Below are 15,106 nucleotides of genomic sequence, written 5' to 3'. Positions count from 1 at the left end.
CTTCCTAAAACAAAGCACCCAGTTCATTTGCGGTCTGATTAAACTGTTAATAACGTTACATTTCTATTTAAATAATATACTAAAACTTTAATAAGACGAATCGAAATGTGCAATGCAAAAATTACACTCGTAATTAATGAGTTAATAGCTACTGAGCGTTCTAGGTGCAGCTTACTGACCTCTCCAAATAGAGGAAAGATATCGAAGAAACAAACGAACTCTTATTTAGGACCGTTTAAACCTATTTATTACAATTACTGTATCTTAATACTTTTAAATAGTTTACCTAGGTTTCTCGAAGTGTTGTTAAACGAAAGGAAATAAAAGATTTGTCTTTCAGTTGGATAAAATAATTTTAATATGCAAACCTTGTATGTTCCCCTTACCAGAAATACACTGCTTTAACAAATTTCAGAGGTATATAGTGTGTTCATTGTCTAACGGCACCAGGGGTTCCTCCCACTCCCGTATTTTTCATTGTGGGTGAAGACTCTGCCAAGGCCACAGATTAAAAGTATATGAATCTTGTGGTGTGTTGTTCCCATTGTTCTTCTGGTCTATTAGCCGTTGGGCCCGTGATGGGACCCAGCGTTGTCCACACTAAACCAAACGGGGAGGTTTACCAGGAATATCCAGTTGCGATTTTTGCCCTGGGCTTCAGAAGCATAGTTAATACGGAGATGACAGCAGTTCCCTTGGTACTGATTCTACAAATGGTGTGCATGGCACACGTATTCACTCTTTAGGAGGTTCGCGAAGGTTTTCCTACAGTCCTCCGATGTAGCAAATCTACACAGCCAGTCATGTGTGTTGTGTGCTATTTGTATGAGTGATTCTTTAGCACTCAGCACACAGAAATTCACTTGGTAGTTCTCTCGCTAGCTCCCGTTCAATGCCGCGTGAGGCTGGCTCTAAACGCTGAAGCTCTGTGCTGGGTTGTCCTCTAGGACCTTTGGGTTCCACGGGGCAAGCCCTTAAAAAGAAGGAAGGACTATGTAAAAGAGTACCGTATATAGATGCTCTTTTACATAATCTATGTAAAAGACTATGTAGATAGAAGAAGATGAGAGTGATAGTTGAGGTTAGGGGTTGAAACAGAGATGGCAACGGTTGAGACGGGACGCACACTTGGGGACCAGAAACAGCTTTGTTTCTTGTAGGGTTTTAGGTGTATGAGCAACTTATGTCATACCTGCGCCATATATAATATATCTGTAAATTATGTGTGTTCTGTGGTCGAGTTGTTGTTTGCCGGAAGAAAAACCTGAGTATTCTGGGGGAAAAAAACATGCTACCTTCTCCTGAGACTGACTAACTCAGCCACGTTGTGAAAATGATCCATAAAAATACGTTGCGTCATTAATGGGATTCGAACTCAGGTCTTTTTCACTCTGTGTGCAAAGGACGGCGATTCTACCAAATGTGCTAACCGCGATTGCTTCTATACACTAAATTCCTTTTCAAAAGAATTAGACGATTTACCAACCTCTGTTACATAAGAAATGATTTAACATATCGGGATGAAAATCACGGTCCGAGCAATGCCTCCTTTTTTGATTACAATGAAACTTTCATAAGAATACCTGAGCTGACACAATTTTATCTATCAAGTCCATTGCCAATCCATCGTGTACAAATTTAAAGAATCAATTATTAATAATAAAATAACATCGACCTAAAACTATCTTCATATGAACGCGAAAAATTATAAACTCGGTGAATGATTACCACCCCTATAACAGTAATATTTGGCTTTAACCTTATTGTAGGACACAGAATGTTTATTTCGTTAAAGTACCTTCATATACTTCAATGTAGTTGTTATATCCTTGCGGGTAGCATAGTGGTTATAATTGCAGTCTTCTTCCGATGGAAAAGGCAGGGTTCGAATCGCTTCAACGACTTTATTTTATGGGATTTTTTCCAGTCGGTCTCAGGTGAGGACAGCAAGGTTTTTTTCTTTAGGAAACTCGGGTATATCGTCCAACAAAACGTGCAAGCTGACTAGAGAAAACATGCAATTTATATACATAATACACATGGGTGGCTGAAGCTGTTCTTCGGTAACCCTGACATGACAGTTTTTCTCTCCTTGGTCACTATAAACGGAGTTTAATCTTAAGAAATGTACAGTGCTATACTTTACATGGATAAACACTGTGCAAACGTCCTTGAGAATAAACCAGAATACTAAAATAGTGTATTTACATAATCATTCTGTCTTGTTATACGCCCAAGAACACTGTTTTCGTTTAGTAAATATTTCCTAGTAATATTGCTGTCATTTGAAGAAGCGAGAATATTCAGTTGAGATTAAACAGCGTTATTAACGACAAAGGAAAGAATGCCCCGACAGTTATTAACAACGCCAGAAGAAAAAATAAAACGCAATACAACAGCCTGATTCTTAATTAAGAGCATTCCTTTGGGAAATGACCTCGGAGGACAAATCTGAGTCGAAAGTGCGTGTGTGATCAATATAGGATATCCAGGTCCTCATTTTTGCAATTCGACGTCGAAGTAAACTGGATGAATGTGAAGAATGCAAGTAATGAGATGTAGGAAATATAACAAAAGTTGTCTTTTTCTTGTGTTTCAATCACGTTTCTACTTCAGGAAAAGTAATATAGCAAGTGCTCAAAATAACTACCATAGCAATGCGTCGATCAAGATAAAAGAGAGGACTCCACCCGCTGCACTTTTCTTGGTCCATCAAAACCGCGCTCGCACCTCTCCAAGTTCCGCTTCAATGATACTTCTTCGGCATGCATGATTCCACTTCCAGTGATTTTCAAAGTAAAGGTTTGCAAAGTTCAGGTCTCGAAGCATGCAGTATCTCCATCCCTGCAAGTCTTGATAGAGCCACATGTTGATGACTGTAGTTTGGTGTGTTCATTGTAGTGTTACATCATGCACGAACCACAAGTGCGCAACTGCGATCAATGGACATTGTCTGGGTACTCAGACAGCATATGTGGAGTCAATTCTAGTTCATGTCAAGGTCACTGGAACCAACGAAGAATACACCCAATTACAGCCACAGTATATGACGTTGGTTGTTTGGTTGTTGTTGAGTTTTAGCGCATCAGTAACTTATGCCATATTGCACTGTATATAATATGTCTTTAAATTGCGTATGTTCTGTGGTCCATTTAAAATGTTCTTATTTATACTCCGGCACACCAAGTCTGTGGAGTTTACAGTAAACCAATCACGTGTATTTCTACCATGTTTTATCCAATGAAAGATTATACAGTGTTCGTATGTTCTGAAGCTCCACTTTTCTTTAGAGTGGGTTCATATTTCCAGCTTTTCTAATCGGATGACGAGATCATTAGGCTTTAATAGTAATGAAGACATTCAGTAGTGTATCCTCTCCAGTTACATTCACAAAACAAAAATTATACGACCTGAAATGAACGCTTGCTCCACCACGAACTCTGCGTAATTAAATAGATTGCGACATCGCACCGATGAAGTTGTGAAAGCGAAATTACTGTTGCTAATCCACACCTACGCGAAATATTACTGGCTAAAAGAAACTGAAGTGAAAGATGCTGATCATATAAACTGACTGGGTAAAAAATTAGAAACTTTTCCAATCAACAGATAATTAAACCTACAGAATTCAAATATAAGTTGTCACGTGGTATGATCACACGCTCTTCTTTGGTGTGAAATAAGATTTCCTCAGGCTTTCTAGTCATGAAGAAGAAAGGTCGCTTTCCAATTTTCAGATAGTTGTTGTTGAAGCACCTTTAGTAGAAGTCACAACTGAGAAAACAAAGTACAGTATATGACTGGTGTGTCCAAAAAAAAAAAAAAAAAAACCATCGCAAAGTATGCAATTAGTGGAAGAAGAAAGGAGAATGCATCTCTAAATATTTGCGGTCTCGTGCCCCAAGAACGAGACCAAAAATATTTAAAGCACACTGTGCGTCAGAATAGAAAGTCCAATGTGCAGTAAATGCCTGTAAAATTCAATTTTGGCAAAAGAAAAGACCCATTTCTAAGCGAACTATGCGGTGGAGATTGAAGGGTCTTCTGATTATAAATCTTCTTCTTCTTTCTGTAAAAAAATTCGAAATATTGGACTATAGTGGTGAAGCTAATGCAAAGATTGTACTACCCAAAAAAAGACCATGTGGTCTTACAAGTCTCGATTTTGAACCAATGGTAGGGTGAAAGTCTGGCATGAACATCATAAAGCCATGCATCCAGACTGTTTCCTGTCCGCCATTTAAGCTGCTGGAAGTGGTATCACGGTATGTAATGCTTCATTTTTACCCACACTGCCACGGATTCTTTCAATTTAGCAATGCAACTATCCACCATGCAAAATGTGTATCTGATTGGTTCGAGGAATTCACAAAATTTCCAACATCTGTCCTAGCCACCTAATTCTCTAGATCTGAATCCAACTCAAAATGTTTGAGATACCTTGGAAAGGGCTGTTCGGCTTTGTAGTTCTCTACCGACTACAATACAGCAGATGACAAATATTCTGAAGGAAGAACGGTCAAAGCTGGAGCTGCACTCTTTCAGACACTTAGTGGAATCCAGGCCAACACGTGTACGGCCTTAATTCGAGCAAAATATGGCCTCGATATAGAATAAAGGTTTCTAATTTTTGGCCACCGCAAGTATACACGTTGAGTTTTCGTTCTTGTTTTTTTTTTACAGATATTTTCGTTGGTACAGTTCTTTTCAGCATCAACCAGCCAACATCCATTTACAATTAAACTCTGAAATCACTGAACAGAATTCTTCCATCATTCTCTCTCTTTTTCTGTCTGAACCACAGGTCAACAAGTTTCTTCTGGATTCCAAACCTTGAATTCATTCAAGCTTTTGGTATCATCAGTAAAACAAATTAATTAATGAATAATAATGATAAGGTATCGTATAGTTATCTAACCTCTGATATTTATTTTCATCAAAGTCTAACCGACTTCCCTTCGAAGTCGCTGCAATTTTTAGAGGCTTTAATTGCAACTCCAGTGAAGATTCAGAGAGTACGAAACGAGCGTTGCTATTTTTAATTATCCGCTCATCTTGTCTTAATTACAAGAGGGGACAGCATCTTCGGTGCAGAAGTTGTCTCGCCTTGCGGTTCTGTCCCAAGACGAGGAGGTCACCACCGTTCCCTCGTGCACTTGCTCAACAAACTAAGCTGCGCTTATTAATCTCCTAATAATTCGTTTTCGCTGTTCGTGCGGTCAGTTGTTACAGTTGGTAAGAGGTGCGGAAAGCGAAGCCAACAGAATGCTAAATAGCCTCCTCTTTGCTTCCACGGTGTGTATATTCTTCGTAGTCCAGTAGTTAAATGAAAATTACGTCGCGTTAGTTTTAATTAAGCTGCGCAGGAAGGATAAACTGTTCTTGTAAAGGGAAACAACAAACCCCTGAACAATAATTACAGTGTCCGGGAGTCAGGCTGCTCGGCAGGTGGCGCCTCGTGCAGTGAATGTTAAATGCAAGGTAGTCGGCTTCCGTGAGCGCACTATTTACTACGATCAGCGGAGAAATAGCACCTGTGCATGAGCGTGGTTACAGTGAGCGTTGCTGGATCTCCAAGTTTGTTCGTCCATCCCGTGTTTGCCAGTTCTGTACCCCTCATTTTCAAAGATCACAATTATTATTGTTCGAGTTCAAGAAAAGGAGAAAGAGTCCAAGGAGCTTTAAGAGCAGGTAAGCTTATTCGATGGTTTTGAAAGTGTCTGGTACGAGTAGAAGTGGAGCGTGGCGACATTTTATTGGGTTCCCATAGAAACGGCTGGTAAGCCGTTGGCTAACAAAAGGGAAGAAGGGCGTTTTTTTCTTTTTTTTGTGAGCTCTTACGTAACTGGTAAGATTTCACCGGTTAAAATTTCGAAAATAAATCCACCGTGGAATGGAGAACAAGAAACTCCAACCACTCATTCGGAAAAATGATGGTAAGAGGATAGTTTTCGTCAAGGAAAGTTTAATTTTCGAACCTTCCCGCTGCTAGTAATCAACCCGTCATATCAGCTGATAAGTTAGGGCTACTGATGAGATAGTAAAGTAGTCGTGCTAGATTACTGCTGCTCAATTCTTTAATTAAAGCTCACGAAGGTCTTATAAGAAATCTCCATTGCATCTGGCTTGAATAATTCGCTTTTATCTTGCCAACAAAAATAAATGATACCCGTTATTTCTGAAAACAAAGTTCAAATTAGGAAACAAAGTTTATCTGAATTTATTCCTCTAGTTGAGAAGCACCATAATTCTAAAATCTACGATTGATCCAATGAATTACGTATTAAAACAATCGAAGTATGTTAATGTGCAATTCTGTTTATAAAAATATTTTTAAAATAAATATATTAGAAATTAGCGTTTATTTTTATCGCGAGGTTTACTGTTAACAAGTTTTCTGTTGGGAAAGAAATTTTGGTACACTTGAATTCCATTTATTCTCGTGAAAGACAATTTTACGCTTTCCTGCAGTAAAAGATGCTCCGAAGAATTTCAACGTTATCAGACCATAAAGCCCGCCCCTCGTGGTCCGATTACGTGTAATAGAAACATTAAGATATTGCGAGACTTGCAACCTTATTAAATAATGCAAAACATAATCCGTGAACCAATTCAAGAAATTTTTGTGATTTCAAAGCAAAAATCGAATTTATTTCTGAGGATTAATTAACTGCACGAATGCGCTCAACGCATGGAAATAGTTGAAGATTTATTTACTAATAAATAAATGTATTGTTTTGAGTGTAGGCTATCCTTTTTCATACTGGACATTTTACCTACAGAAATAGAGCAACGGAAGAAATCAAAATGATCCCATGCCCCATTAAAGCCATTTCATAATTGAACAACCGATGGAATCATTTAAAGATGGAGTTCTGGATGGCTTAAACGGCAACTACACAACGGTGCATTAAAACTCTTCGATAGGTAAGTGAACAGTAAATGGACTAAGATTCCAATCATGCTGTGCGATATCTGACTCAGGATGCTTGAAAAATTCGAGTGCTGCATAATTACATCCACCAGCTCGAAGTTTCCCTTCATGATCAAGTGTGACGATTCACGATGTGTTTTGCGTGCATATTTGAAACTAACTTTGATCCGTGTCCAAGTCCTGAATGGATACACGGTATCTTTCAAATATCTTTGCTAAATGTTTGAATATTTTCGCCACGTTTGCTATCTTAGTGATGTATAGTACAGTTCTATATTTCTTTACACTTTAATTACTTAAAGTTCTTTAGGTTACTTTATGGTCCAATTTTTCGCAATGAAATTCTGCTAAAATGCCTTTATCCCGCTGTATGAAGTTGGTGCCTTCAAGATTCTCGCAGATTTTCTTTTTATCCTTAAAAAGAAAGAATAATTCCGTCTCGACTTCGAACAGTGTGGCACTGAGACTGATGGACTTCAGTGATTGATTCTGACAGTGCAAAAAGGAGGAAAGTAAAAGTAACTTTGAGAAGAATGTGTGATGACCAGCACCTAAAAATGTCACGAGTTCTTGGCTGCTCAAGTTTTTTTTAATGCTAAGATTCCTCTTTCCTGAAACTAACTTTTTACATGGTCTTTCCAGGTATTCAGAAATATAAACTATTCCTATTTCTGAAACACGCTACTCGCCAGTTCGCCTTGTGCAATCCTACCACTGATTTTATTATTATTATAAAATGGTCTCAGGTCTGGTTTAGTGACCTGAGAGTTTTTAATTCGAAATACATGAACAGTCGTTAAAAATAAAACATCTAAACGCACTTTAATCGGCAGAAAGCGCCTCCATTTTGCTGTTGAGAAGCAAATAAGCATTTTAAATTCTTCAGCTCATATAAAGTTTTAGTGCTTCTTGTTGACTTGGCCATGCAAATTGAAATGGACATCACTCTTCATGGCACTTTAATCGTCTTCAAAAGATGTGCAGTTTGTGTTGGACAGTAGCGAAATATTTTCAAGTGAAGATTGCTTGTTTCAGTTTATATAGAAGCTGAGATACTGGTGCAAGATTCATCTGACACCTGTCCTAAAATTTCCCATCTGAAAATTTTCTTGTGGCTATTTTAGGACTTTTTTTGGCTGTTATTTCTAATATTTCAATTGAGCGCGGACAGTAACTTTTCTTCGTATCCAGGTGTGCACATTAGAACTGTGAAAACTTATATCAACTCACAGGGTCACCTACGGAGGCTGAAAAGGCAAAAGCCCCTCAAGGACATGTTTTTTTAAAATTTTATATAATTGTAATATCATGATGGTTGTAAAAGCCACCAATGTGGAGCGTAAGAACTTCCCCGAAAGGATGTTATTACTCTTGCAAGATTAGAGAGATTGGCCACTCATCTTACTCACAGCTCCAGACACTCTATAATGCTAAAACCGACACACCTTACTGTCAAGCACCTAGATTAGGTGCTTGACACTCGTTCTGAAACACATGCTGTTGAAGCACAAATACTCGTTGAAGAAACACTCACTCTGAAACATACTTGTTCAAGGTTACCGTATCTCTTCCCAGGACAATCAGTTATTAAATCTCCGATGAAGATACGCTTCTGGGTCCTCTGGAATTCTGTCATTAAGCCGCTGGATAGAGGACCTTCATATTAGGAGAAGAGGCAGTGTTTTGAGAGTAGCCTATTTATATCTTTAGCAACAGATAATACTACGTAATTGAGAATATTTTAACCTTCAATAAGCAAGCTGTGCTCATTTCATGTGAATTTTTCTTTCGCCTTTAATCTTATACTCTGTAGAAATATGCATGCAGGGAATTATCTGTGCATTTATACAAAGCATTTAGCAGATTGGTCCATCTGCAACATAAAAGTGTTAAGATGCTTGGCGAATGAGATTCAACCGTCATGAGAGCTTCCTATCATATTTAATTAAATTCGCTAGCAAAATATCTCTCTCTCTCTCTCTCTCTCTCTCTCTCTCTCATGCTTTATTTATTTACACCGTCATATCCCTTTCTCAAAGCCCTGAAGCTGTTGAAAGAAGAAATTGACAAAGCAATTGCTGCCCTCAGATACCTTGATATAAGTCAAGCTACTGACTTACTTCAGGGGATTTTAACTTCTAAAGGTTTAGATTAACTGCTCTTTCCATTCCTTAACATGTTCGTTTAACACTTCCAGCAGAAGTAATCAGTTTCAAACTAATCTCTTTCCATCCAGAAATTGTTTATATACAGGGTGTTTCAAAAGTGATGGTCGATAATTTAAAGGTGAACTGAACAGACTACAATATGCAAAAAAAAAGAGTATATAACATGTGTCCTTAAGTGAATCGTTTTCGAGATATTGCACATTTCTAGTTGGGATCCACCACTGACTTGTTTTTTTAGGTTAGGTTATGCTCATTCTCTCCCTTTCCCCTCTCTCAATGCTCTGAGACGTAGCGGGCATACTAGTACTCGTCAAAGGATAGTCAACATGGAAAGAGGTTACAGCATCGAAGTGTAATCGATGGCCTTTTCCAGCCGGTGTGGGGAGGATGGTGACGATGCCACTGTGCTACCCGCGCAGACTGTTGGAAAGAACAAAATAAAATCCAGGAATTTCGACAAGGAGGGTTGCTCTGCAGGAGCTTGTACTGAGTCATAGGAGTGTGTGGCGAATTTTACATCGCCAATTACTGTACCCCTACAATATCCAGCGTGTACAAGGTCTCAGCAATACAGACTACCCTCCCAGAGTGAACTTCTGCCAGTGGATGCAACAACAGTGTGTCCTGAACCCCCATTTTTAAACAACATTTTGTTCACTGAGGAAGCTGAGTTTACTCGTGGTGGTATTTTTAATTTTCATAACTGTCACGTTTGGTCCGACGAAAATCCTAATGCAATTCAAGAGTCACGACATCACCAACGTTTCTCGTTGAATGTGTGGGCAGGACTGCTAGGAGACTATGTGATTGGACCACACTTTCTGTCAAACAGGCTGACAGGAGAGCTGTACCTTCACTTCCTGCAGAATGTTCTTCCAGACCTTCTTGATGATTTATGCATGATGTTGCACCGGCACATTTTTCTCGAATTGTGACTCGGTATCTAACTAGAAGGTATGGTCAACGGGGGATAGGTAGAGGCGGATCTCCCAGATCATCAGACTTGAATCCTATGGATTTTTGTATCTGGGGTCATGTAAAAAGCTTGGTGTACACTTCTGACATTAACACAGTTGAGGAATTGCAGCGTTGGGTTGAAGGAGCCTTTCAGCAATTAGTCAGAAATGACCCAGGAATGCCTGAGAGGATTCGCAACTCAATGCAGAGAAGACTACAAAGCTGCGTAGACCTAACCAAGGACAGCATTTTGTAACATCCTGTAACATGTAACATCTGTAATATCCTGTAGTGTTGAAACCAAAAATTAAAAATGTATTATCTTATGTTTAATAAAACCACCCTTAGCAAAGGATTCACAGCTTTTTGCTAAACTAGTGCTCCCATAGTCGGTGGCGGATCTTAACAGAAAATGTGCATTCTTTTGAAAACGGTTCATTTGGTGTTCACTAGAACTTTTTTTGCTTATTTTAGTTTGTACTTTTAAATTATGACCATCATTTTTGAAACACCCTGTATACAATGAGTGATCACTGAATTATGACCGACCAACTAATACCATGTTGGGCACCGTTCGTCCTGATGACAGCCGCGATTTGCCTGGCCATGACTACACTAGATATCTAACGGCGTCGGCAGGGATCTGCAGCCATGCTGCCTGCAACACTTTCCACAGTGTCAGAATAGACGATAGTTGGGTGTCCATACGCCTCACTTCCCGTTCCAAAACATTTCACTGTTGTTTAATTCGATTGAGATCAGGCGAATTTGGAGGCTAATCAACATTGTGATATCTTTTCACTGTGTTCCTCGACACCGGGGACTTTTCTCCGGACCCCAGGTTCTCTTTTATTTACGGCTGAGTCTGTTGTGTTAAGGCAAAACTCAAGGCCGGCTGTTTGTGTGTAGTGTTTTTTTCATATGCGGCATTGTGTATTGTTATGTTGAAGTGTTGATGACCGGAAACTGGCGTTATAGTAAGCAGGAAACGATCAACACCAGGTCAGTTTCGTCCTAACTCCCAAACCTAGTCGGAGGCGCTATAGTTTCAATTTGCTCAGGTTGGTCTGCCTCAGAACCAAAGGTTTTGGAGAGTTTTAAAGAAAGGAACTGAGTGGCAGAAGGAGTGGGAGAAGTCCAGGGGTACTGGTGGTTGGTGAAAGTGATAGATAGCCGTGGAGGAAGAGAAAGAGAGGTACTCCAGGGCCGCCGGTAGACCTAACCATCGAAACGTTGGTCTATGCCAGCAGTTCTCAAAATTTTTGATCTCATGACCCTAAAAAATTATTGAGGACCCTAAAGCCTTAGCATAACGTTTTAGTATTATTATGAAAATAGTTTTGACCTCGCAGAACTCTGAAAGGATCTCGCGAACCGCCAGGGTCCACGTACCACACTTTGAGAACCGCTGGTCTATACGCAGAAGGGGTCCTAGTTCTTGCCAGCAAAACGTGCCCCATATTAAGCAACCTCCGTGGTGGGCACCACGCACGATGGATCCACGGACTCGTGTTGCACCAGATATTTGGACTCATCCGACAAGCGCACTCGTTTCCAGTCCTCAACTAGCGTGTTGTTGACACCACAGCATTCGCCGTCAGCAATGAAAAGAGCATGTCTCTTGAGTTGCCTGCTGTGGAAACCCATATGTCTGAGTGTGCAGCACATCGCCAATGTTATTGCGATGTCAACTGTCGCACAGTGGCCTTTAAGACCATACAATGCACTGAACCCTTCGCACACCACGAACACACCTTGCGTATTCCTTTACAGTTCTGTCGGCAGGAGGTGGTTTGACCCGTTCGGCACATTCTTTATACACCTTAACCAAAGTGGGCCTTGGGCAACCGACCAAGCATGCCATTTCCGATATGGAAGCACCCAGCGCACGGGCTCCCACAATCATGCCCTTTTGAAACCCCGTGATATCTTTACTATGTCCCATTACTGCTACTTTATCATTTTTATATAGACTTGGTGACATTTTTCGCCTATTTCCATCTACTTGCATTCAAATTTCCGCATTGAATGTTCCCCAAGATGGTCTCTCTTTGAAGAAGCAAAAAAAATTCTATGTATAAATTGTAGATCTCCAGAGATTTTTAATCCCATTTTTCTACATCTAGATACATTATAAAACGGCTACTACTTTACTTCAATCATCTTCATTTCATACATCAAAAGCTTCCGACTGTATCGACAAAATCTTCTTAGAAGACGCTTCCTTTTCATAAATATCAGAGAGGAAATATGTACTTATGTGTTCTGATTAAATCTTGAACAGAAACTTAAGACAGAACTCATGAAACGAAAAACCCTTTCAACCAAGAATACAAAAAATTCGAAAAATGAAACACACAAAGAAAATAAGGATGCACACTTATCGTATGATTAGCCACTTCGGGACTTAACTCTGCTTTTTGATTACTGGGTATTAAATAAAGGGAACCACAGTTTGGAATCGGGGCATTAGAAATTTATCAGGGGAAGAAAGGTACAGCGGAAAGACTAATAAACAATTATTAGTTTCTCCCATGTCAATAACACAGCGGAGCTCTAGAATAATTATTACTTTCCCTCTATTTAAAAATATATCTAAAGCTTACTCGGTATGCACTATTGCACACTCGTATTTCGTAACTCCATGATAAAATACTGCAATTTCATCAAGGATTCTCATACCCGCTTATAAAGTTTGCAATTAGCCTCAGCTGAACAATGTTGTCCATCCTCGCTTTGAAGTTGCGAAAAATGATTCATTTTGTTGTTGTTTACTTCGTTTGGGTTGGTGCCGTTGTTCAATGTATGAAAGATAATGTCACTCCTCGTGTGGATAATGCATGTAATTCTATTTTAGAAATGTTATTTCACTTTTAGATATCTATTAAATTGCTGGGATGATTATTATCTTTAAAGGGTTTATACGTTGGTTTGCGAACCATCCAGTGTTGTCTAATTTATTCCATTCTGTCCAGAATCACATTTCACCTGTCTACATTCAAAAAAGATAATGCACCCGTGGAAAGCAAATAACGAATTACGCACCAATTTTGGCAATAAAGTCTGCTTTCGACTTTTTGTTTGCTGCTGCTACTGGAGAACTTTATGGAATCGCTAGTGATTTGGCATTGCTCAAGAATGTCTTGATCAATACGGTACACTTAGCGGATAATCATTAGCAAGTCGAATGACTATCTCTGAGCTGTACTGTTCCCTACAGTATTTTTTCCACTGCTGGAATCAGTTTATGCTTTATCTATCATATGCAGATATTTTCTGGCACATACCATTCCCAGACCACACATATTTAGGTGTTTATAAAGGATCAAGACATCTTTCAGGGTTACCTAAAGTTCTTCAGTTTTTCCCTGAATCCCGAGAAATCTAGATAATCTGCTCAAATGGAGAAATTGTGGCAACTGCATATAATACATCTCATATGGTGTCTCTGAATACATTCAAATTCCCAAGAGTATTCCTCAAAGTAATCCTATCTTTTTAAGAGCATATTACTAGAAACTTAAAGCGCTACAAATAGACCTCTGCAACCATCACAAGGAAATCATCTCTCCATTATATAATGTTTTTATTTTCAGAAATATTTTCGCTATATCTAAGAGCGCCTTCAAAAGATGATTGTAGGGGTTTCTTGAATTCTGAGTTCTAAATGTGTCAATAACTGTCCTCACCTCCCAGGTAAATCTCCAGTACTTCTTGGTGCTACTCTTTCGTGCAACATAAATCCTACATCCAAAAATTAAAAGTGTTCCTCAATGTGTTCACAGTGCAGAATGATAATCTCACCTTCATCTGGAATACCTAGGTGGAAATTACTAGGAGTAAACCTCTGAAGTACGCCCGACATATGCTGCAATCTGCAGCGACTCAGCAAATTCAAAAGATATTCCCCAAACGTGATTTTGAACAGCAAATGGATCTGTTAGCTTTTCAACCCAGCTATCAGGGCTCAGCCCTTGAATGTTCAGAACTGTTATTGTTGATAATTAATGCTACTTCGACGAATTATTTAACTTACGAGTACAATTCACAATGTAACTGTCAATTTTTTCCCAATCTTTGTCTAGGGACTTATATAAAAGCTGGTGGACCTTTTACTGAAGCTGTTCATTTTGTAGGCATAGTGAATTGATATAAATAGTTAATATTGAATTGTAAGTTTACTCTGGCTGGTTGTTCTAGGATTCAGTTTTTATCTTTTAGAATTATTAAAGACAGTATTAAAATAACTGCAAAAATCGCATTTACTTTAACGAGCTTTACACCGTAATACAAGAGTTCCATCTCGGGAAGAAAAGCAAGCTGTAAAATTGTATAAATAAAATTAATGTAGATTAAATTTGTAAAATAGATGCTTGAAAATGTTGATTTTGCTAAGCTCCTAAGGAGTAATAGCCATGAGAATATGAACAAAATTTACTAAAATGTCTTAAACTGGTTTTTAAACTTCATAAGCTGTAATTTTAAATTATTTTACCAGCTTAAAAATATGGGAACTTTAATAACTGATTAATAAAATATGTCTGCATATCTAAGTCCAGAGAAAAAGCCTCACGCTATGGAAACTAATAACATCTTTATACGTCGGACATGGCCTCTTTCTCTACGTACGTAAAGAAATTCAGAAGATCTTACTAGAGTACCGAATGGCTACTAAAATGGCTGAACGAAGTGACGCACAAGGTCGAGATTGATGTTTAATGTCAACCTTATGCCCTGGAAACATGTATTAGAAGAAATAAAGCTAGGTACCCTTGCAAAACTTACCAGCAGACAAATTGACACACCAAACCTAAGTGGCACATGGAAATTAAGGGAGAGTCCGAACCAGAGAACAAAACAGAAGAAATAATACTGGAATAGAATTTTCTGGTGAGAATGTTCCCGGCAAATACACTTGGTTTAGTAAACCAGTTTAAGAAAATTTAATGAAGACAAACGGTACAGAAAGGATATATTTTAAGAAACATACAAAGTTATTCAATGAACTTTCCGAGACTCAAGTAACCTGAATGAACATCAGGAGAAT

The 15,106-nt window shown here is 38.8% G+C and overlaps 1 protein-coding gene across 1 annotated transcript in view; it reads left to right on the top strand.

The window, feature by feature from the left end:
• The first annotated feature begins 5,524 nt into the window (after window positions 1–5,524).
• The window catches only part of LOC150078440 (uncharacterized), an 80,061-nt gene continuing 70,479 nt past the window's right edge, over window positions 5,525–15,106 (top strand). Inside the window, exon 1 of the mRNA XM_090384881.1 lies at window positions 5,525–5,691. The gene's annotated coding sequence lies outside the window, so the exon portion shown is untranslated. The remainder of the gene's footprint in view (window positions 5,692–15,106) is intronic.

This window comes from Mastigoproctus giganteus, chromosome 11 (assembly GCF_048544385.1).
Source record: "Mastigoproctus giganteus isolate SK-2022 chromosome 11, ASM4854438v1, whole genome shotgun sequence".
NCBI lineage: Eukaryota > Metazoa > Arthropoda > Arachnida > Uropygi > Thelyphonidae > Mastigoproctus > Mastigoproctus giganteus.
Note: the sequence above shows the minus strand (reverse complement) of the source record. Positions and strands in the feature narration are given on the sequence as shown.